Below are 22,813 nucleotides of genomic sequence, written 5' to 3' on the forward strand. Positions count from 1 at the left end.
CCAGAGGCTTTTGGTCTAGGCAGGCCTGGACAGGGCGGAGCCTACGATCACAGGGAGCTGGGGATCCCCTGCCCTGGGCAGGAGTGGAGCCTGCGATTGCAGAGAGCTGGAGGGCCCCTGCCCAGGCCTAAAGCTTCAGCCAGAGGCTTTAGGCCTGGGCAGGGCCCAGCCCGCAATTGGTGTGAACTATAGAGGAAACACCTTTTCTGACTGTACATTGGCTAAGCTTCCTGTATGACACTGGTAATATTCTTAGTAACTTGGGTAATAAGAATCCAAAAAGGTGACCTAGGATTTTTTCCACCACACTTCTGGAGAAAAACATGAAGGTCTGCTGCTGGAGGGCTAAGAAATGTCATATCCTGCCCTAGCCGGTTTGGCTCAGTGGATAATGCCTCAGCCTGCCGACAGCAGGGTCTGGGTTCGATTCTGATCAAGGGCGTGTACCTAGGTTGCAGGCTCCTCCCTGGCCGGGCCCAGATCAGGGCTCATGCAGGAGGCAACCAATCAAAGTGTCCCTCTCACTTTGATGTTTCTCTCTGTCTTTCCCTTTGTCTTCCACATTCTCTAAAAGTCAATGGAAACATATCCTCAGGTGAAGATAAAAACAAAAAAAAGAAAGAAAGAAATGCATATCCTATGAAAGACACATCTTGAAAATGCCTAAAGAAAGTTGTCACAGGCAGTGGCTGCAGCAGCAGGGTGATGGGGTGGTGCCTTCTCCTGATCAGCCCGGTTGCCTCTCACAAAGGGAGGCCAGACTGCAGTAAGACATCCCCTGAGGGCTCCCAGTATGTGAGAGGGGGCAGGTTGGGCTGAGGGACCCCTCACCCCCCAGTGCACAAATTTCGTGCACCGGGCCCTTAGTATTTAAATAAGCTTACTTGATTTCAGGTAGAAAATATTCTGGGAGTGTATTTTTGTAGTACTCGGGTTTTTCATGATCAATTTAAAATTTCAACTTTGACATCTTTTTCCATATGATTTGGAATATTTTCAAGGTAGATTGAATTAAGGGTAGAGTGGAAAGAGTATATTTTCATAATGTTATTTGGTTATAATGTCTTATGATGATTTGTTGAGAGAAAGTGGTTGAATGTAATATTTTGTGTTTGGGATATGTTGAGATTTTCTTTTGGTCTAATAAATATTTTATAATGACTTGTTACAAATTTACTTTATTATTCGTATAAGTGTGTGTGTGTGTGTGTGTGTGTGTGTGTGTGTGTGTGTTGATATATATAGATTTTTTTCCTGAACATCCCTAAACTTAAATTTAAAATTATATAAGTTCACTTCTAAACAAAATTTTAGTCCACTGTTAAGATATTTTCTTCTATTATTTCAGCTATCTTTAAAAAAATTCCAATCATACTGATTATATGTTTTACATAGTAACTTATTGTTTTTAATAGTATTTTCTATATCCCTTCATCCATTTAAGAATATTTAGGTTGTTTCTGTATCTTGAAATATGCTGCAATAAACATGGGAGGACAATTATCTTTTTGAGATAGTGATTTTATATCCTTCGGATATATATCTCAAAATGGGAATGCTAAATCATAAGGTAGTTTTATTTTTAATTTTTTGAACCTCCATACTGTTTCCATAATTCCTGTACCAAATTACATTCTCACCAACAGTGTTTTCCACATCCTTGTCAGCACTTATTATATTTTTACTAGGGGCCCAGTGCACAAAATTCATGCACTGGGGGTGGGGGGTCCCTCAGCCCAACCTGCCCCCTCTCACATACTGGGAGCCCTCAGGAGATGTCCTTTGTGGGAGGCAACCGGGCTGATCAGGGGAAGGCACCAGCCCCATCACCCCGCTGCTGCAGCCACTGCCAGTCACCACAGCCACCAAGGTGTTTCCATCAACACGGACTCCAGTCCCTTCACCAAGAAAAAATGACAACATTCTTTAAGCATTTTCAAGATGTGTCTTTCATAGGGTATGCATTTCTTTCTTTCTTTTTTTTTTCTTTATCCTCACCTGAGGATATGTTTCCATTGACTTTTAGAGAATGTGGAAGACAAAGGGAAAGACAGAGAGAAACATCAAAGTGAGAGGAACACTTTGATTGGTTGCCTCCTACATGAGCCCTGATCTGGGCCCTGGCCAGGGAGGAGCCTGCAACCTAGGTACATGCCCTTGATCAGAATTGAACCCAGACCCTGCTGTCGGCAGGCTGAGGCATTATCCACTGAATCAAACTGACTAGGGCAGGATATGACATTTCTTAGCCTTCCAGCAGCGGACCTTCATTTTTTTTCTCCAGAAGTGTGGTGGAAAAACCCTAGGTCACCTTTTTGGATTCTTATTACCCAAGTTACTAAGAATATTACCAGTGTCATACAGGAAGCTTAGCCAATGTACAGTCAGAAAAGGTGTTTCCTCTATAGTTCACACCAATTGCGGGCTGGGCCCTGCCCAGGCCTAAAGCCTCTGGCAGAGGCTTTCGGCCTTGGGCAGGGCATCCCCAGCTCTCTGTGATCGCAGGTTGTGCCCCTGTCCAGACCTGCCCAGCCCGAAAGCCTCTGGCCCAGGCTTTCTGCCTTGGGCAGGAGCGGACCCCCAGCTCCCTGCGATTGTCCTTGGACAGGAGTTGACCCCCAGCTCTCTGCAATTGCAGGCTCCGCTCCTTCCCCCTTGTTCTGATTGCAGGCTTGGCCCTGCCCAAGAGAACCCTGGCTCAGGCCCTTCCCAGGCTGCTCTGGGCCCACGCGGCCTTACCTCACAGTGACCTGGGTGCCAGGATGTTCCTGGGACACAGGCGCTGGGCACCTATGTATGCAAATTAAGCACCATCTTTTTTGGGTTAATTTGCATCCTCACTCTTATTTGGCTAAGGGTGTAGCGAAGGTACGGACAATTTACATGTTTGTCTATTATTAGGTAAGATGAGAAGCAATTGAAAATAAAACTTAACTGAACAATACCAGTAATTTTTTTTATATATTTTATTGATTTTTTACAGAGAGGAAGAGAGAGAGATAGAGAGTTAGAAACATCAATGAGAGAGAAACATCGATCAGCTGCCTCCTGCACACCCCCTACTGGGGATGTACCCACAACCAAGGTACATGGCCTTGACTGGAATCGAACCTGGGACCTTTCAGTCTGCAGGTCGATGCTCTATCCACTGAGCCAAACCGGTTTCGGCACCAGTAAATTTCTATATATTAAAGAAGTAAAACAAAAAATATAATATTACTAGAGGCCTGGTGCATGAAATTCATGCACTTGGGGGGTCCCTCAGTTGGCCTGCACCCTCTTGCAGTCCGGGAGCCTTCGGGGGATGTCCGACTGCAGGGAGCAGGACTAAGCCATCATTCAGATATCCTTAGCTCTGTTGTGGAGACCAGAGAGGCTCCCACCACCGCCGCTGCGCTCGCCAGTTGTGAACCCGGCTTCTGGCTGAGCATCTGCCCCCTAGTGGCCAGTGTGCATTATAGCGACTGGTGGTTCCACTGTCAGGCTGAAACTTGCTCTCCGACATCCCCTGAGGGGTCTCGCATTGCGAGAGGGTGTTGGCCAGGCCAAGGGACCCCACCAGTGCACTACTGGAGCCTAGGAAGGATCACAGGAGGGCTCGAGGGTGTGTCCAGCCCCTCTTGCTCAGTCCCGCTTGGCCGGACCTCAGCAGCAAGCTAACCTGCCGGTTGGAGCATTTACCACCTGGTGGTCAGTGCATATCATAGCAACTGGTTGAGCGGTTGACTGTCTGCCCCCTGGTGGTCAGTGCACATCATAGCAAATGGTTGAGCAGCCTTAGCATATCATTAACATATTACACTTTAATTGGTTGAACGGACGATCAGACACTTAGCATATTAGGCTTTTATTATATAGGATACAATAAGGAATTAATAAAATAGAGAAATTTTAAAAGCATAACTTTTAAATTATTATGAAATAAAAACCTGATTATTTAAAAAGTATAGTCTAGATCAAAATTGGCAGCCTATTCAAAAAAGAAAATTAGACAAGATAACGTAAGATGTTTTAGAAATTTGAAAGTGGAAAAATTTTGGATAATGAAGGCTTCTCTTTTTTTTTATATGTGAAGTTTTTTTTTTTTTTAATTTAAAGTTTTACATATGTCTCCTTTTTCCTCAATTGACCCTCCCCCACCCCACCGCCATTCCTACCTTGGGCAAGCCCCCACCACCCCAGTGTCTGTGTCCACTGGCTATGCTAATATGCATGCATACAAGTCCTTTGGTTGCTCTCTAAGATTTTTTTATAATGTTATAAATCAATATATACAGGGAGAATGGAGAAAACTGGTTGCATTTGATATTTAATTTGTGGTTTTTGTTTCTGTTTTGGAAACTGCCACACTGAGAATTGTCATGCTCATTGAACTCTCAGTGATTAACTGCAAGCCCCTCACTTTTTCTTCTGGTTTGAGATGATGGACACAAGGGCAAAATCCTAACACAGCGCAGATTCCTTTTCCTATAATATTGATTCTTCAGCTGATAGATACAAAGAAAATAGTTGGTTTTGAAGAGGCCATGCAGAAACTCTCAGGAGCTCCTGCAGCTAAGGTCTTGAGATCTATCTAAATGTATGTTTGTTCACTTTTAAGTTTTCAGTCACTCCTGTCACCTTCTCATAAAGTCCTTTTTTTCTCTTTTTTTTCACTCAAGTGAGCCAAGGTCAGTTGTTATTGCTAACAAACACAAAGAACCTGCTGCCAGAGATCTGTGTGAGATGAGAAAGGGTTAGATTGTTGCTTTTGATATTTCTAAACAACTCAAAATAATAGTATGACTATTTCCACTCTCAAAAGTTTACCTCAAGTAAAGAATAAAATGTAAAGCTTTCATGTGCTCCTGAAGGAATTTCTTACTGCTTATAGTCTTGGGGCTAAGACTGCCAAAAACCATTTCAGAAAATAAAACTTCAACACAATACACCGTCAGATAAATTCACAAAGGTTTTACTTCTCTCTCATGATGTTAGAACATTATTCTGGAAAGGATGGAAAACTGAGTGATGGTATAGATGATGTATAGGATCAGAAACTTTTGCAGTCCCATTCCTTTCCTCTATTAGTATTCTGAAATTATCACTGCAGCTCCACCTTAATGGAAAACAAGCAATTGGCTCCATTCTTCAATACTCATTTTCACTGGACTTTGATCAGAATTATAATTCAATATAGTACTCAGGGTGAAGTGAAATATTCAAAAGGAAGAAGAAGATGACATTCAAAAAGGATTTATAAGACTTTCCCAATTTACATGGGATTTTGCAAGTGCAATTTTGAAGTTCCTTAATAAAAGAGCATGCAATTTTTGGCTTATTTCATTGCTATAGGTATGCGTGCTTATACATATGTAGGTATATGTCCATCCTCACACACACTCAGATTCTGCATTTAACATAATAGCTCAAAAAGTCATGGTTCTTTCAGTTGGCTGAATTGAGTAAAGCGACTCTTTTCCAAAGTCTTACACATGCCATGTGGCTTTGGCTGTTGGAAAGAATATAATAGAGATGGCTAGCAAGACTGCAGAGATAGGGGTGCTTGATTTATTTTATCCTGTCTGGTCTTTCCACCCAGCCATTCTGTGTACTTTCCAAGTTCTCAGATTCTGAAAGTTCATCAGATAGATAGATGATAGATAGATAGATAGATAGATAGATAGATAGATAGATAGATAGATAGATATAGATAGATAGTTAATAGATAGATAGATATAGATAGATGGTAGTGAGATAGACATCCAAAATTTTAATGCCTTGAAGGAAATATGTTATGTATGCTATTCCTTTTTTTTTAAAGAGAACAAGGAATAAATTTTTTCTTTTAGTTCAGTTTACATAATAATTTGTATCTGTGAAAGAATTCAAATTTATTGAGTAAAAGGCTTTGCTTATGATTTATAAAGCAAACCGAAGAATAAGTTGTTGAATGGGTAGCATTTAGTGAATTAAATAATACGGTTCTGGGGATCTATAATTGATGTACATTTGATTGAAAAAACAAACAAACAACTATTAGGTTACCATGAATATTTATACAACAACCAATGTAGAAAAACACAAAAAAGTTCAATGTGATCCCAACAGAGTACCTTTTTCCTTGATCATAAGAGAACCAAATATTTTTTAGAATCTAAAGCTGTTAAGTTTACAGAAGTGCAAAACACCAAACAAAAACTCTTTCTCATTTTCTATTCTCGGCATAAATTTTAATTTTTTCCAGTAGAACCCAAACCTCCTGAGCCCCTTTCAGTGGCATCCAAAACTTGAACTTCCTCTATTCCTGGATAAAAAAATCCGTTCACAAATGAGCTGTGCCATTCGGTCACCCTTTTTCACTTCCAATTTTTCTTTGCCAGAATGAAACAGTACAACACCAAGATTTCCTCTGTAATCTTCAACCCCAACACCAGCTCCTACGTCTATGAAGTGTTTTGCAGCCACGCCGGAACGTGGAGCTACGCTTCCACAGCACCCAGAAGGAAGAGCCATCTGAATGTGGGTTTTCACAAGGGTTTCCTCCATGGGTGGTATTGTGTAATCAGAGGCACTGTGCAGGCCTCAGCCAGGGGCTGGCGCGGACCCCTTGGTGGGGGCGGGAGCGGGGGCGGGCTCCCAGAGCCTCAGGAAAGGAGCCCAAGGCCGCCCTCCTCCGCGGGCCGGGGCGCTTGCTGGGGGAGAAGTGAGTGTGTCTTCTGAGCACCTCATGGCTGGGTGAACGCGGGCAGAGGTGGGCGCAGGGGAACCAGAGGGAGCAGAATGAACCCAGCCGCCCGCAGCGCGCTCAAATTCTCTGTGTGCTATTCTATTCACTTTTTTTTTTTTAAATTCATGAAAGTCCTTGTGATTGTATGTTGCCAGGATTTAGTACAGCATTAACCCAGAGCAGTGTTTATAGCAATAAAATTCTATTTTGTTAAATTGCTAACCTATTCCCCAAGCTATGCAAAATTGCTTTTAAAAAACAAATTTAAAAGAATTCTAAAATTTTTTCAACATTTTTCTTATAATAAGCTATACCACTTTCAAATATACTAAACTAATAATTATGATCTATGTTGATCCTTTCCTTGCCATACAACTTAAGTTTTATGTCATCCTCTTATGTTCTTTTTACTAGAGAATTTATAGTAGCAACTTTTATTTATGTGTTTTGAATATTAAAGCCAACAGCTTTTATTTACTATATCCATAATTCCAACCTCAAGGAGGAAATGTTTACTGCTTTTTCTGGCATAGTGATTGATACCTACTTGATGCTCAGTTAATATTGTTAAATGTATGATTGCATGATGAGTGAATGGAAGTGCTCTTCTGAAAAGAAATTTGAGGTGCGTTTTCAAATGGTAAAAAATAGGGAACAGAAATAGAAAAAATAAGTGAATTTGCTTAATTCTTATTTTGTAATGAATGTTCTTACCGGTTTTGTGATTTTTAAAATAAAATTGTGAGTATTGAAATTATTGTAGTCATAAACCATAAAAAGTTACAACATAAGAGAATAAATTATTTCCTTATTGCATTTAATGAAATTTTCTTTGTGTTAAAAAGAAAATTATAACTAAACCTTAGAACTATTGCTAAAGATGTGTGTGAAAAAATAACTGAATAATTAATCCCTGCTTCTGATTGATTTCATTATACCTGTAGGAAAAACTAATTTACAGCTCATAATAGAAATAATAATTAAGAAGCCAATATTTTCTTAAAAGGAAAATGTGAGTTTTTCATTGAGTTTTTGATTCCTTGACTTCTAGAGAGTATGTAATGTACCATTTTTCCTGTTTTATTGTTTTGGCTCACTCATGTAAATTGGTTCTCTTGGGAAGAAGTCATAATTAAAATATATATCCTTTTCTCAATCTTAGAATAATTATCTTATATAATTAAATAACTGTTCACATGCAAGTGAACATTATCCTTAAATTGTATTAGAGCACTAGCTCTCTGCTTATTATTAAAAATTAAATATTTCCAATAGTTATCACTTTGAAAGCACAAAAAGCCTGGTAATTTTATATATGCCTTACAGATCATTGAAACTGTCTCTTGTCAATAATGTCAGCATGATTGTAACACATCCTAGAAACTTAACTTTGCTCCATCTGGAGCATAACCTATTTTCCACCTACACATTACAAAACTCATCAAGCAACTCTTAAAAATTTAAACTCTCTATCTTCTTGATTGTGTGTCAAGCTTACCACTAAAAGTACATATATTTAATAGCAGCTTATTTTAGTTCAAATTAATTTAAAGTTGAAGTTATAGTTTTTTTTTAGAGAACAACTAACATGTATATTAAAATGAGAAATACAGTATTCAGTAAGTTTTGCATCTTAAACTTTTTTTTTTAAATTTCTTTATTGATTAAGGTATTACATATGTGTCCTCATCTTCCCATTATCCCCCCAACCCCCCCACTCATACCCTCACCCCCCTGTTGTTTGTAAAAAGTTATAGTTTTCAAAGTCCTTTATCCCTCTGACCTCTGAAAAGCCAATTGTTCTGATCATAATGCTATTGATGAACCTCCAGTGTTACTGAGTTTAACTCCTTGAGATATAATCCCCCTTCTTTATGATTTTCCTCACTATACACTGATTTAGCTTGTGGAGGTATAGTTTCCCCACCCTGCTGATACACTGTGTATGAGGGATGTTTTATTCCCTCAATGCTTATCTAGAGACTAGTGGCCCCGTGCACAAAATTCATGCACATTAAAAGGGAATTAATTAGAGGAAATATTTTAATATTGCTATTTGCCTTTTCTCTATAATAGAAGAATTGATTTTTCCCCATCTGACACTGGCCTCCCATTTAAAGTCAAGTCCTGGGGGCAGGTATCTGGCTCCCTCCTCACTCCTGTCAGAGTCTGGGCCGGCGCCCGTGGGGACACAGCATCAAGTCCCACCAGCACCACAAGACCCAGAGTCAAGTCCTGGGTGCGGGTACCTGGCTTCCTCCTCCCTCCTGTCAGAGTCTGGGCCTGTGCCCATGGGGACGCAGTGTCAAGTCCCACCATTGCCGCGAGACTCAGAGTCAAGTCCCCGCCCACCCATGCCCTGCCCACCCACACGTGCCTAGCCTCGCACACAGCCCCACCCACCCACGCGCACCTGCTGCACATGCAGATCCAGACCTGCCAGCGCCCGCGGGGATGCATCAAGCTCCCGCTGGTGCCCACAGGGATGCAGCTGCATGCACAGCAGGTGCACATGGATGGGCAGGGGTTTTATGCTGCGTCCCCATGCGCACCTCGCCACACACGCAGCCCCGCCCACCCACACATGCCTGCTGCGCACGCAGCCCCTAGTGATCAGTCATTGCAGCGTGAGGGCGTCACAACCACATAGGCTTTTATTATATAGCATGAGCTCTAGAGAGACCATTGAGTTTCCTTGTCAGGAGCATAGAGCACATCCTCCAATCCTGCTACAGTAGTGAGCCTTAAAGGGGCTTCAATTGCTCTTTTTATTTTATTGTTATTTTAAAAAAATATATTTGTATTGATTTCAGAAAGGAAGGGAGAGGGAGAGAGAAGTAGAAACATCAGTGATGAGAGAGAATCATTGATCGGTTGTCTCCTGCACACCCCACACTGGGGATAGAGCCTGCAACCCAGGTATGTGCCCTGGCTGGGAATCAAACTGTGACCTCTTAGTTCATAAGTTGAAACCAACCACTGGGCCACGCTGGCCAGGCTCAATCCCTCTTTTTAAACCTTAAACCACAAAATATTTACTCTATGTTTTTCCACATCTGCCAATCAATTGAAATTATTTACATAATTTTTATCCATCACTTTAGAATATACCATATAAAAATTACTATATATTACTGCATCTTATAAATCCATGCAAACATCATCATAGAGTTGACATTATCATATAGAATAAAATAATAAGTAACATTAATTCAGCACCATTAGATATTAGATATTAGATATTTATTTTTATTTTCTTCACAACCCTATGTGGAAGATATTCTCATTATCTTTATAGGTAGATACACAAGGAAAATGGTGTTTAGAGAGGTTAACTAAGTTGCCTAAAGTTAAATAACTCTAACTCAGTAAAAGGTAGAATCAGTATTTGAATGTTAGTATGGATTTAAATCCCATCAGTTTTGTAGGGTGTTTGCTGTCAAAAGAACATGTGGCAGCTGTCATCCTGCCTGCTCTCTGATCACCAAACCAGAAGGTATGGTGCACAGCCTGTATCAGCCTGGAGAACAGTAGCCCTGGACATATGTTTCAAGATTGTCCCTTATAGAGTTAATATATAAAGTATATGAAGAACTCATACCAATTAACAAAAGGAAGGCAAAAAAGAAAAAAGGACAAATGATTTAAATAGACATTTCTCCAAAGGGGACATTTAGATGGCCAAGAGACATATGAAAAAAGGCTCAATGTCACTGAGCATCAGAGAGATGCAAATTAAAACAACTATGTAGTATCACCTCACACTTGTCAGAATGGCTATCATAAAAAAATCAACAAATGACAAGTGCTGGTGAGGATGTGGAGAAAAGGGAACCTTAGTACACGGCTGGTGGGAATGCAGACTGGTACAGCATTATGGAAAACAGCATGGAGTTTCCTCAGAAAATTAAATATGAAACTGCCATATGACCCAGTGATTCCACTTCTAGGGATATATCCTGAGACCCAACACTGCAATCAGAAAGAATGTATGCACTCCTATGTTCATAGCAGTGCAATTTATAATACCTAAGATCTGGAAACAGCCCAAGTGTCCATCAGTAGATGAGTGGGAAAAAAAGCTGTGGTATATTTACACCTGGAATACTATGCAGCAATAAAAAAGAGGTATATCTTACCCTTTGAGAAAGCATGGAGAGACCTGGAGAGTATTATGCTAAGCAAAATAAGCCAGTCAAAGAAAGAAAGGTATTACATGATTTCACTCATATGTGGAATCTAATGAACAAAATAAACTGATGCACAAAATAGATCCAGAGACATAGAAGCATGGAACAGATTCTGGAATCTCAGAGGAAAGGTGTGGTGGGTGGGTGGGTGGGTGGGTGGAAAGAGATCAGCTAAAGAACTTGTATGCATATGTGTATAACCCATGGACACAGACAATAGGGCGGTGAAAGCCTGGAACAGGGGGTGGGGGTGGGATAGAAGGGGTCAATGAAGGAAAAGAGGCAACATATGTAATACTTTTAACAATAAAGATTTAAAATAAAAAAGAAAAATAACCTTAAAAATAAAAAACTACAATGAGATACCTGTTACCGTGGCCATTATCAACTAGACAAGCAACAACAAGTGTTGGAGAGGTTGTGGGAAAAAAAGGACCCCCCATTCACTGCTGGTGGGAATATAGACTGGTACAACTACTATGGAAAGCTATCTGGCAATTCCTTAAAAATGGAGCTACCATAAGACCCAGTAATCCCTCTCTTGGGTATATACCTGAAAAACTCTAAGTCACGTTTTCACAAAGAAATATGCACCCCTATGTTCATTGCAGTATTATTCATGGAAGCCAAGACATGGCAACAACCAACATGTCCTGCGATAGAGGACTGGATAAAGAAGATGTGGTACATATGCACAATGGGACACTACAGAGCCATAAGGAAGGATGAAATAGTGCCATTTACAACAACATGGAAGGACCTTGGGAACATTATGCTAAGTGAAATAAGTCAGTCAGAAAACGCTAACAATCATGTGATTTCACTCATCTGAAACTTGTGAACATAAACAGCAGTTGCCAAAGGAAAGGGGGTGAGAAGAGAAGGGGGTCCTAATATATGGTGACAGGAGAAGATCTGACTTTGGGTGGTGGGCACATGGTGCTATATACTGATCTTGTAACAGAAACTCACACCTGAAACCTATATGATCATGTTGACCAATGTCACCCCAATCAATTTAATAACAAAAATAAAGAAACCAAAAAGAAGTATAAAGAAAAAGATTGTCCCTTATTAATACAGCATACAGAATTCATGCTTTTCTTCTCACTGGTCAGCATCTAACACTCTTCGGACTCCTCCTTAGCAGGCCCTGCCACATAATTAAAATCTCTTAAAAGAAAATGTAACCTGTGTTCTTAGCATAGTGCTTCAAGCTTGATATATATTAATTTGTTCTACAAACTTTATTTTAACAAATCCACAAATAAAACCTTTATTTCAACAAATCCACTGACTGCTCTAGCCCCAAAACTTGCTGTGTGGCCTGACTTATCATTTAGTGACTTTTCCATCAGAGTAAACCAAACATCTGAATTCACATTCATTTATTAAAACACTATAGGCCCGGTGCATGAAAATTCATGCACTGGAGGGAGGGTCCCTAAGCCCAGCCTGCCCCCTCTCACAGTCCGGGAGCCCTCAGGGGCGGGAGGCGACCCAGCAATCAGGGGAAGGCGATGCCCCATCACACCTCTGCTGCTGCCACTGCTGGCAGCGCAAGCCTCGGCCAACCTTGGTTACCTGAGCCTTGGGCGGCCCTGGGCGGCTGGGGGGCTGAGGTGACTTGGGGATTCCAGAGGCAGGCGCGGAAGTGGCCGGGCCCGCCTGGGGGTGGGCCCAGCCTTGCCGCGTGCCTGCTGCCACTATCTTGTGGCTGTGGGCACCACCATCTTTGAGGATGGGGCAGTAATTAGCATATTCCCAACTTATTGGCTATGGGTGACACCATCTTTGCGACGGCGTGAGGGTCAATGAGCATAGTCCCTCTTTATTAGATAGGATGAAAGAAACACATTTAAATTTCTTCTATTCAAATATTAGGTATATTGTAAAAAGGTGGCTTTTACAAGTGATATTCAGAAAAGGCAAAAAATATTTTATTCTTTATCAAACATATTGGTACTCAGCAATGCTTTTAATGTGTTTAACTCTCAAAAAACATTGATGATCTACTAATAAATTTGCATTAAAGACAATCTATTTGAACATCGGTGCTTTAAATTTACATGGTTTTGACCTCTGATATTAATTTTACTATGCCTCATTATCAAAACTACCGAATATGTGGAAAATTATATCAATTAAAAGAATGTATGTCTATTTTGAGGTATATATTTGTATATTTAGATGATATATTTTAAAAAGATTCACTATTTGCTCTAATTATTTTCATAAAATATAATTGACTTACATATCAATAAAAAAGTAAATCAGAAAGTATTAATTCAGAAAAAAGAAAGTAATGTCCTGTGTAAATCTAATGTCCTGATAATTTTTATTATTTTATTTTCATTTATGTACTGTATTATATTAATTAGTGCCCACTGTTACAAATCATTGTCTAATTATGTATATTACATAGTCAACTCAAATTTTTCTTTTAACACATTTTAAAAGTGTGGACGCAATTTATATGGATGTGAATGAACATTAACAACTTACTATCAGTTCACAGAGTAAATACTGACTATAAGTATATGTCATGGAACTCGCTCTATATTAGATACTTTATATACATTACCTCCAGGTGTAGCTAGAACTAGTGCCTATGTTTATCAGTGGAAAAATACTTTTTTTTTCTTTTGTGAATGTCAGTCTCTTAATATGGTAACTTATTCTTCATTTATTTCATATTTTTATCACTTTTTTGAAGGTTTTAAAATGTTTTTTTCTGCAATGTAATGCTAGTTATCAAGAATAATAAGCTGTTTTCTTTAAAACCACTGTGCATTATATATACTCATAATATTCTCTGTGCTTCTTTGCAAACAGACACAAAGGTAGTGGCAAATGTTTTGTTTCAAGGAATAAAATTTAGTTATCAGAGAGAGAAACAGCCTATTATAATTGAGATGCCTAGATTCTCTTGACGTAGATGAAATTCAATGGGTAACTCTTTACTTCATTAAACTATTGTAGACACACAGCCAGGCTTGGTGAAGAATTAAAAGTGATACACTTTGGGAAAGATTTTAAACAGGCACAACTTAATGTTATAAGTTGGTTTCATTTCATGGTACTGAAATATTTATATGTTGTTTCTGCTGTCAAGTAGCTTGCCACATGTGAGTGCTATTTAGACATATAATCATTGACATTTGGTCACTAAGTTATTGTGCAAGTAAGGAAAGTTGAAATCCTTTTCATTTATTTTCAGTTGAAGTTTATGGGCTTTGACTTGCAGATAATACTCTTACTGTGCTCCAATAAGGATAAACTTTAACTGGGCCTCCAGGGATCCACATCGATGTAATATACAAAGGGAAGAGGAATGCTTGAGATGTCACTCACAGAAGATGGTTGAGTTGCTGGCACACTCAAAAGAGGCTACTGATATTCTCCCATTGAAAGATGGGCAATGAGGAAGCAAAAGGAGAATTATAGTGGGAAGAAGGCTTAATGAAAAGATAAGAAATATAGGGGAAGGAATTCTACATTCATAATATCTTTATTATTTTACTTGACGTAGGCAGTGAATCCAGTAAAAATAAAATAAAATAACATTATGAGTCAGAAGCAAAATTATTGCAATTAGAATCATTATTAGGATAATAAGTGACTTACTAGGCAATGAGGAAATTATTGATTTTAAATGAAATGCTGCATTTCCACATCCATGTTGCCACTTATTGTGATCAAGCAAAAGTAGGAACAAATTGCAAAAAGGTAAAGCTCTCCAGTTTAATCTATTTCCAAAAAATACTTCATAATCTATTTTTTAAATAAAGTCAAGATTTTAAATGTTGATTTTTCATGAATAAAATAAATCATATTTTGATATGTTTCTTTTGAAGAACATAAAAACATTAATTGTTATTCCCTACTCCCTTTTTTTAATTAATGAATGTTAGTCTATAGGCTAAAGCTGCAAATAGAGAAAAAATCTATTCAGACTCAGTCATACTGCTCTATATATGAGGGGAACTCTGCAAAATTTAAACATTTATTTATGATTTAATCTATGTGCCAAGGACAATATATCATTATGAAGGACTGTACATCAAAAAAAATAATGAAGTAATTAACTAAAGAACAAAACTTTGTTTCTATTTGACATTAAATGAACCACTCTATAAAATATCAGGTTTATAGTAAAATGTTCTAAGTATTATTCCTCCCATGTAATACATTTATTTTTATTTATTTTTAACATTTTTGACATTTATTGCTAAAGGTTTTTGCACCCCTTTTATTTATACCAAGTTTGAAAGTGGTATTTGTTGCTAAAGTTGTTTTTTAATGTTGAAGTTTCCATGGTTAACATAATAACTTAAAAGTTTTGTCCTAATTAGTTAAAATAATTTTGATCATATTAACATACTAGAGGCCTGGTGCACAAAATTTGTGCATAGGGGGTGTCCCTCAGCCTGGCCTGCACCCTTTCCAATCTGGGACCCCTTGGGGGATGTCCGACTGCCAGTGTAGGCCTGAACTGGCAGTCAGACATCCCTCTCGCAATCCGGGATTGCTGGTTCCTAACCGCTCACCAGCCTGCCTGCCTGATCGCCCCTAACCACTCTGCCTGCCTGCCTGATGCCCATAACTGCTCTCCCCTGCCTGCCTGATTGCCCCTAACCGTCTCTGCCTCAGCCCCGCCACCATGGCTTTGTCTGGAAAGACGTCCAGAAAACTTCCAGTCTATCCAGTCTCATTAGCATATTACCTTTTTATTAGTATAGATGAATTTCAATTTCACACATTTTAGCTTTAAAAACTAACAGAGTGGTATCTCTGTAAGACCAAGCATAGAACCTACATCATGAATATTTTGAAGTAAGCTCTCTCAGTTTTTAACTTTCATTTATGGTTTCTCATAGAAATGCAATATCACTTTTTTTGAGCTACTAGTATGTAAAACTACCTTTCATGTAATCATAACAAAAAGCAAAAGTTTTCTATCTTCTAAAATCTCTATTTTCCTGCCTCATGTCTTAATTTCCTAAAGTACAAGCCTGCTCACTTGTGCTGCTGGGATTATGAATTATTCCTTTGTAGGAATACAGGATGTTATAGTAAAAGTATAGCACTTTATGGGATATGTTAATAGAACTCATTAAATCCTGACTCTTCCTTTTAAGAGCTGTGTGACCCTGGGCAAACAACTTGACTTCACTGATCCTTACTTTCCAGATGTGCAAATGGAGATAATTACACCTACCCCCAAGTGTTGTATCCAAGGTAAATGATGTGACATAATTAAAGTATCAGACAGAGAGCAAATCGGTAGTGAGCACTTCACAAATATGAATTTATTTAACACCTCCGTCCTATTACTGTATAACAAGTTCTCCTAAGATAAAGCAGGAGCTTTGCTAGTGAAAAAAATCAGTGTAGTGACATTTTGGGAAAATATTATTCATTCATTTCATATTCATCATTGTGCATATGGTAAAGATTTTTTGACAGGCCTTAGAAGTCAAAGTAATAAAATCAGACATTTAAATTCCATGTGTGTATTTGTTGCCTTAGGAAATTTTGATGTTATTTGACTCAGTGCATTGGTATGCAACTACAAATTTAAGTATGATAATTTTCCACAAAGTCTTTGGAATGTGACCTCTTAAGATACAATTTCCAAAGGCTGTCTATTGTTTGAGAGCATAAAAATAGAGCAATATATCTATTTAAAATTATTATTTAACTAACAAAGTACATGGACTTTAATAAGTAAGTCGAATGCCCAAGTACACATAATTATTCACCTGCAATATAATAGGCACTAACCCAACTGGTTTAGACATTCTCAAAATAAGTCAATAAGATATACATTTTTAACTTTTGTTAAATTAAAACAAATTTGGACTTCGAGAGACTTTCATTAGAAAAACTTCATATTTCAATAGAGAGATTGTTTTAATCTCAGATATCTATGAACACCTCAAATTCAAAGAGAGCAAGTTTTCTCTTATAGAGTAAAGCAGGGGCCAGCAGATATAAACAGGATCTTTGGTGGGGAAACTGGAAATGACCAGTGGAGTCTGATAGGAAAAAGGGTCTCCATCCAATCAGCTGGTTCCCAGGGGAAGCTGATATGGGGCATGCCTCCTTTTTGCTATACTTACTCTGATTGGGGGCAAGTAGATTTCAGGGGTCTGTAGGAAAAAGAGAAACCTGACTGAAGTTTAGAAAAGGCAAAGCAAAGGGTCAGCAATGGGCAATTCTGAACATGTGTTCACTTTCTAAAATTTCTTTTAAGATTGTTAGAATTGAATTGCATTCTCCCAAAATTTATGTGTTGAGACCTCAACCTTCACTGTGACTATTTAGAGACAGAGCCACAAAGAAGTAACTACACTTAAATAAGGTCATGGGGGTGGGACTGCTGTCCTTACAAGAAAAGAAAGGGTCTGGTGGGCATGGCTCAGCAGTAGCTGAGTGTCGACCTATTAACTAGGAAGCCATAGTTTGATTCCTGGTAGGGGCACATGCCCGGATTGCGGGCTCAATCACCAGTGTGGGGCTTGCAGGAGACAGCCAATCAATTATTCTCTGGCATTATTGATGTTTCTATCTTTCTCTCTCTCCCTTTCACTCTGAAATCAATAAAAATATATTTTTTTTTTAAAAAAGAAGAGGCAAATAAATGAGAGCTCTCTCTTGCATGACAGAGGAAAGGCCACATGAGGACACCGCAAGAAGGCGATGATCTCCAAGCAAGAAAGAGAGCCCTCACAAGGAATCGAATCAGGAATCGAATCAGCTGACACCTTGATCATGGACTTCAAGCTTCCAGAACAGTGAGAAAATAAATGTCTGTTGTTTAAACCACCCAATCTGTGGTATATTTTTTTTATGACGGCTCTAGCAAATAAAAACATATATGGAAAATTTCAGTTCCAAGAATTTAAGGATTTTGTCCCATTTCACAAATTAAGGGCATCAGATATCATCATGCCCAGATCTGTGTGATACTAATATCCATGACATACCACTTTGGCACATTGGCTTTGCAATTAGTGAATTATTTAAGTTATATTTTTGTTTATTAATACAGATTTCAAACTTTTATACCGCAGCTGCTTCAGTATGATATAATAAACAGTAGAGTCCCCTCCACCACAGTGCTCTGCTCAGAATATTAACCTGGCAGTCCTTGAAAAGGGCATCTTTGCCACCACTGTCCATTCCGTGGAGGTTCTATACTGTTTATGTGTGTGTGGGGAGGGGAGGGGGGGTTTAAAGCCTTCATTATTACTGAAAGGTCAGTGATAAGCATCATAGCAAGGTTTCTTAGGGAGAGTATCTGCTTTTATTTCATCTTTGTTTATTTAGGATGGTTTTAGGGAAATCATTGGGAAACACTAAAAGCCCCCTCAATACCTTGGTACCCCCATGGACTCTCATTATTTCACTTTTCTTTACATTTTGGCAAAGGGAAAAATAAGTATTTTTAAAATTATATTAATTATATTAATACTCTTTACTTTCTGTTTTCATTTTGTCTATTGATTAACATAATCTTTTTTCTTACAAATATAAGATGTTGCTTCATGATGTTTCAAATAAATAATAATAATATTGAATTAAAGAATTTGTGTGTCTGTTTTACAGAGGCATTATTTACATATATTTGTTACTTTGAATAAGAAAACAATTTTCTGTGAGAATGAGATTAAACAGGGCACAAGATCATAATGGGGCATGTTCTGTTTAGAAAAATCAGCATTTACCTAAGACCTGTGGTTCGGGGTCATATGCACTTTGCCTCCCTTACTGAGTGGGCATTTTAATTTGTAGGTTTTCTTAAAGAGGAAAGTGAGTCATCAGATAATAGAAGTTTATTTTGCACAACAGAAACTGTATATCATGACAGCATAACCCCTACCAGGTTAGAGTAAGAAAAACAATAGCTCAAAAGAGGATCTGTCCACCTAGCTTTTAATTCTTTTGAGATTCCTTTGCCAAACCAATAAAAGCTATTTACCTTTTTCTAAGAAAGAACAGAGATGTAAAACTTTAACAGTATGCATAGAATTACACCACTGTCTCTTTGTTCTTCTCTTAAGTTCCTGAATGCTCCTTTTGCAGGCTCCTTTGATAGTTTAACCTTATCTTCTCAGCCTCAACATTGACATGCCACCTCTTTAAGTCTTAGTATCTCTTCCTTTCCCAGATAGACTCATTTTTTTTAGTATGGTCATCATATTCCCAACATCAACATCACTTGAGAACTTGCTAGAAAGGCAGATTTCTCAGGTCCACCCAAGATTTACAGAATCAGAATCTGGTGTGAGGCCCAGGAATCTGTGTTCCACAATCTCTCTGGGTGATTCTTATACATGCTGAAATTTGAGAAGCCCTGCCCTAGGTAAAAGCATACAGGCCTATTGCTGGAGACAGACTGGTGATTCTACCATTTAATACCTTTAGTGCCATCTTCTCTCTTAATGTCTTCAGATTAGAACATTTAACTGCCTAATTAAAAGTATAATTGGGATGATCCACAGGTTCCCTATAATTCACATGTCTAAAATTAATCCTAAATTCACCCAGGACTCTTCTAAATAGTTCCTCTCACTGTGCTCCTTAGTCATTTTTTTTTGTTTTGTTATTGTTGTTCTTTCCCTTTCTCAAGCCAAATCTTTTGGATCCATTGTGAGTTTCTCTCTTTCTTTCATATCCCACTAGCAAATCTATCAACCAGTCTTCTGAGCAATCCATTTTGCCATACAACCACACTCCCCTATCTTTGAAGGAATACATGCACTGGAGAATTAAGGAGATGACTTAATAAAGGCTATTACAATAAGGAGAATGCTCAAAGAAAAGGGTGGGTGATAGGGATTAGATAGAGGCCTTTAACCAAAGAGTCCTTGTTGAGTCTTATGGGAGCCCCAAGGAAGGCTTATGTGAGGGCAGGATGGGCCTTTGTAGTTATCCATTCCCAGGGAAATAGGCGTATGTTTGGATTGAGATGATTTCTTAACTGCTGTCACTTTTGGGGAGCACAAGGCTCAGATAAAACACAATATTTCAAAGACATCATTGTAGCTCTACCAGGTTATTGTAACAGCATACGTATTGACTCCATACTTCATCCCTGCTCCCATCTTGTGTACGATATACACAGAAGCTAGAGTGATTGTTTGAAAGCATAAGTAAACCATCCACTAATGGCTTTCCCTCTCACATGGAAAAATATCCAAGATTCTCACCAAGCCATAAACAACCACCTGCTGCCTGACCTGACCTTCTAGTACTTTCCCCTCAGTCACTCTGCTTCTTCATACTAAATTCTCCAGGCACTTTACAGTGCAGGATCTTTGCCCTTGGTGTTCATAAATAGCTGTATACCAATGGATACATACTTGTACTTAAAAGCATACCCAAAACTTTAAAATAAGAGTTAAATATAATTTATCTTTAATCTAAGCCTTTATCATTAGTTTTTCATATTCTGTGGTTCTTGATTTATATACAGCAAAGAAAAAAAGAGCAAATAGACAGCACTGAGGAAAAATAATGAGAAGCAAGGGGATACAAAATACACATAGACACCTACACATGGAAAAAGTGAAAATAGTTCAGTATCAATAACAGAACAAGAAATAATTGTTGAGCGCCTACTATATGCCAGTTCTTTCCTTCAAATAAACTAAAATCCATTGGGATTGGAGAATTCAAATAATAATCAGAAAATACGAAAAGTATCCTAAGTATAATGGAAATTCATGGTATGTATAAAAATATGAACCAAGATTCCAGCTTAATTAAATGACTAACTTTTCAGGCTGAAACACATTGCATGCCAAAGCAAAGCAATAGAAGTTTATATCTAGTACAATGTCTTACACATAGCAGAGGATTGTATTAAATTTTGATAAATTTTAGGGAAATACAATGGCTTTCTATCATATTCGAGGAACCATAGTGAATACAAGGTTTGTTGAAATATTGACACAATTCTAAATTGCACTATCAAAATGAAGGATTGTCTCATTCAGAAACAGTTCTTACTGGGAATCGGCAGATTTTCATTTAGAATAACAATCCCAATAAACCACTTTTTTCTTTTTAGTTATTAGACTGATGGCCTTTGGAGCACTACTGTACACATACACAAACACACACACACCACAAACACACACACTTATTCATTATGATTAACCCCTTTATGCTATTGTTACCTCTTGTATCTTAACCTGGAAAAATGTGATGGAATCTCTGTTCATGTTCATGATACCAAATTATAGAAACTTGAAGCATGTCAATGACAAAATAAATATATAAATTCCATCGAGATAGTGGATAAACTCTATATCTAAAGAGCATAAAATTCAATAGCAATGTGGCTTAAACTTAGAAAAATATAACACTGAATTTTATATTTATAAATTTACTATTTAGCACCTTTATTAAAAATGTAATATCAATGATAGCTTCAAAGAAACAAAAGCATAGCTAAAATGAATATGCAATGTACACTTAGCCAACATGCTGATGACAATAAAGCTAGCAAATACCTGCTAATAAGATAAAGTAGATCAAGTTTTAAGTGTATAGCAGCACACTAGACATAGCTTAAAACCGGTGACATTGATTTGTTAAAAAATTATATATTTATACTTTTGAAAACAGATTGAATAAATTGTATTCTACCCAGTCTGTTCTTTTTCCTTTGAATATTAACAAGAACACAATATATCAGTTACTTATTGGTACACTAATATCTTCATACTAGGAGCCCAGTGCATGAAATCGTGCACCTTGAAAGGAACTGTGGGCTGCAAGGCTGCAGTGGGCACAGAGGCTGGTCTCAACCCATCCTCCGCCCCCCCATCTAGCCCTTCCTGCCGCAGCCCCTGGTCCCCTATCTGCTGGAAGCCCTGCTCCTGCCGCCGCCACTCCCAAGCCCTGCTTGTATCCGCTGATGGTGCAGAGAGATTGGGGCCAGCGCCAGCAGGGGGTCTGAGCGCCAGGTGGGACTTTGGCATGTGGGAGCAAAGAATTTTCAGTAACCACGAGAGGCTCACCCCGATGACAGCAACTGGCGACCTGCCTTGGTCTAGTGCCCCCACTCACCTGCTCCACCATCCCACCACAGTCAACGCCCGCCATTTTCCATTTTCTGCCCCCTGCTGTCGATGCCTGCCATGTTCCACATGGTGCCCCCTGGTGGTCAGCACACGTCATAGCTACCAGTTGTTCAGTTGTTTGGTTGTTCTGCCATCCGGTCTATTTGCATATTAGGGATATATACACACACACACACACATATATATATATATATATATATATATATATATATATATATACACATATATATATAATATTTTAAAATGTAATCATGTATTTTTTAAATAATTACAATGTATAGTAGTGCCTTTCATCAAATATGTGGCTTTCTTCCTGAAATAACTACTGTACGAAAAGTTATTATAATAAAATATATGCACACCTACAAAGCACTACTAATTATTATTTTTAAGAAAAAATATACTGTAGAGGCTTTCTTTACTCCATTGTATGTTTTTGGTTCTTTCGTTGAAAATTATTTGCTCATTTGCGTGTGGGTTCATTTCTGGGCTCTCAATTCTGTTCCGTTGGTGTATCTCCTTTTTTTGTTTGTTTGTTTAAAATGCCATGCTGATTTGATTATTGTTGCTTTGTAATATAATTTGAATTCAGGGAGTATGATACCTCTGGCTTTTTTCAGAGGATTGCTTTTATTGATTTTCCCTGGTTCTGTCAAATCTCCATCGCTGTGCAATATTGTTGACAGCAATCTTAAGGCAGAAGTTCCTGATTTACTGTAATTATTCTTCATTCCAAGTAGCCATCACACCATCATCTTAATAATCTGAATTTTGACCAATGTCTCAGGAGAACTTCATCTGAAACCCAAAGCTTA

The 22,813-nt window shown here is 38.3% G+C and overlaps 1 pseudogene across 1 annotated transcript; it reads right to left on the reverse strand.

Moving 5' to 3' along the window:
• Positions 1–6,212: 6,212 nt before the first annotated feature.
• Positions 6,213–9,028, reverse strand: LOC307104046 (deoxyuridine 5'-triphosphate nucleotidohydrolase-like; annotated as a pseudogene). The gene is made up of 2 exons: positions 8,817–9,028; positions 6,213–6,713 (listed from the first exon to the last, which is right to left on the reverse strand). The product of its transcript is annotated as a deoxyuridine 5'-triphosphate nucleotidohydrolase-like (transcript).
• Positions 9,029–22,813: the final 13,785 nt, after the last annotated feature.

Source organism: Cnephaeus nilssonii (assembly GCF_951640355.1).
Source record: "Cnephaeus nilssonii genome assembly, chromosome: 8".
NCBI classification, from domain to species: Eukaryota; Metazoa; Chordata; class Mammalia; order Chiroptera; family Vespertilionidae; genus Cnephaeus; species Cnephaeus nilssonii.